Below are 3,079 nucleotides of genomic sequence, written 5' to 3' on the forward strand. Positions count from 1 at the left end.
ATTCAGGTGGGAATTGGGATCTGTGGAAAAAAACCAGGAGGGCAAAAAATGGGGATGAAGCATTTATTCTTTGCTTAAAATGATCCAACCGTGCCATGAAATGCCAGCCCATTTTCCCCCCACCCATGGAACCTATTTCCTCTGGATAACGCCTACACTCACAAGTTGAAATCTTGAATTATTACTGGCTTTATTTACATGAACTTTCCCACTTTAATTTATGATATGGTATGCTTGGGTTCAAACTGTATTTCCTTCGGCCTTCAGCAATGCAGATTACTTCAACTAAATAAAATTAATAACTTGTTTGGTTTCCAGATTCACTGCCTGGGGTGGATTGGAAGGTCAAGAAAAACAGAAGGAATGCAATTATACAAAACCCAATTTAAGAATAGTATTTCACGTTTTTTAAATAACAGCTTTAGTGAGATGTATTTCACATACCATAAAATCCACTTTTTAAAAGTATACAATTCAGTTGTTTTTCGTATATTCACAAAGTTGTACAATCATCACCACTATCTAATTTCAGAACATTTTCATCACCACCAAAAGAAACCTGGTACACTTTAAGAGTCACCCCTCATTTACCTCTCCCCCATCCTCTCTCAATCACTAATCTAGTTTTGTCCCTATGGATTTGCCTATGATAGACATATTATAAAAATGAAGTTATACAATATATTGTCCACAAGGGACTGGCTTCTTTCACTTAATATAATGTTTTCAAGGTTCATCTATGTTATAGCATGAATCAGCACTTCATTCCTTTGCTACTGCTGAATCATATTCCATTATATATATATACACACACACACACATATCTATTTCTATATCTATCTAGCTAGCTAGCTACACCTCATTTTATTTATCCATTTATCAGTTGATAGATATTTGAAGACATTTTTGGCTATTATCAATAGTGCTGCTATAAACATTCACGCACAAGCTTTTGTGTGAACATATGTCTTCAGTTCTCTTGGATATATAGCTAGGAGTGAAATTGCTGGGTCGTAAGATAACTCTATATTTAACCTTTTGAGTAACTGTTTGATTGTTTTGCAAAGTAGCTGCACCATTTTATATTCCTGCCTGCAACGTATGAGAGTTCTAACTTCTCTACACCCTCTCTGACATTTGTTATTATCATCTTATAAAAATTTTTAGCCATTCTACAGGACTTCCCTGGTTGTCCAGTGGTTAAGACTTCACCTTCCAATGTAGGGGGTGTGGGTTTGATCTCCTGTCGGTGAGCTGAGGTTCCACATGCCTCGCGACCAAAAAACCAAGACATAAAACAGAAGCAATATTTCAACAAATTCAGTAAAGGCTTTAAAAATGGTCCACATCAAAAAAAAATCTTGAAAAAATTGTTTTAGCCATTCTGTTGGGTGTGAACTGGTATCTCATTGTGGTTTTGATTTGCATTTCCCTGATGGCTAATGATGTTGAACATCTTTTCTTTCTTTTTTTTTTTTTTTGCGGTACGCGGGTCTCTCACTGTTGTGGCCTCTCCCGTTGCGGAGCACAGGCTCCGGAGGTGCAGGCTCAGCGGCCATGGCTCACGGGCGCAGCCGCTCCGTGGCATATGGGATCTTCCCGGACCGGGGCACGAACCCATGTCCCCTGCATCGGCAGGCGGACTCTCAACCACTGCGCCACCAGGGAAGCCCTGAACATCTTTTCATGTACTTCTTGGCTATCTGTGTATCTTCTTTGGAGAAATGTTTATTCAAATCTCTTACCTATTTTATTTTAATTTTTAAATTTTTAATTATTTATTTACATCTTTATTGGAGTATAATTGCTTTACAATGGTGTGTTAGTTTCTGCTTTATAACAAAGTGAATCAGTTATACATATACATATGTTCCCATATCTCTTCCCTCTTGTGTCTCCCTCCCCCCCACCCTCCCTATCCCACCCTGCTAGGTGGTCACAAAGCACCGAGCTGATCTCCCTGTGCTATGCGGCTGCTTCCCACTAGCTATCTACCTTACGTTTGGTAGTGTATATATGTCCATGCCTCTCTCTCGCTTTGTCTCTCTTACCTATTTTAAAATTGAGTTATTTGTCTTTTTGTTGTTGAGTTGTAAGAGTTCTTTACGTAATCTGGATACAAGTCCCTTATGTATGATTTGCAAATATTTTCACCCATCCTGTGGGATGTCTTTTCACTTTCTTAGTGGTTTCCTTTGAGGCTCAAAAGTTTTTAATTTTGATGAAGTCCAATTTATTTTTCTTTTTATGACTTGTGCTTTTAGTGTCCTATTAAGAAACTCTTGCCTAATCCAAGGTCATGAATACTTACTCCTATGCTTTCTTCTAAGGGTTTTTATAGTTTTAACTCTTATATTTGGATCCTTGATCCATTTTAATTTTTGTATATGGTGTGAAGCAGGGTTCCACGATCTTCTCTTTTCTTTTGCAGTGAATATCTGGTTGTCCCAGCACCACTTGTTGAAAAGACTATTCTTTCCTGTTAAATCACCTTGGCATCCTTGTTGAAAATCAAGGTTTATTTTTGGGCTCAATTCGATTCCACTGATCTATGTGTCTATAATTATGCAAGTACTGCACTGTCTTGATTATTGTAGTTTTGTAGTAAGTTATGAAATTGGGAATTAGGAAGTCCTCCAACTTTTTTTCAAGATAGTATTGTGAATCCATTGCATTTCTATATGAATTTTCAAACTAGCTTGTCAATTTCTGCAAAAACAGCATCTGAGATTTTGATAGTAAAATAGAATTTATTTTAAAAAGAAGAACTATGCAAAGAGATCATGCCTCAACCACTGCCATTATATTTATCTTAAAAAATAAGAAAACAAAATGATTGTGAAGTGCGTGTTTAGTGATCGAGAGAGGCAGAATAAATTGTAGAGCATATTTAGAATCAGGGAAGTCTGGTAGACTCCTTCTGGGTTCATCAATTACTAATACGATTTTATGTAAGTTATTTAACTTTTCTGTTTCCTCGGACAAATCGTAAAGTTGGGATAACAATGGGTACATTGAAAGGTGAATGTAAAGATCACAGGCAACTTGCTTTTTATGCTCCTGGCACAGTGCCTGGCAC

The sequence above is a fragment of the Orcinus orca genome, chromosome 6 (assembly GCF_937001465.1).
Source record: "Orcinus orca chromosome 6, mOrcOrc1.1, whole genome shotgun sequence".
Classification (NCBI taxonomy): Eukaryota; Metazoa; Chordata; class Mammalia; order Artiodactyla; family Delphinidae; genus Orcinus; species Orcinus orca.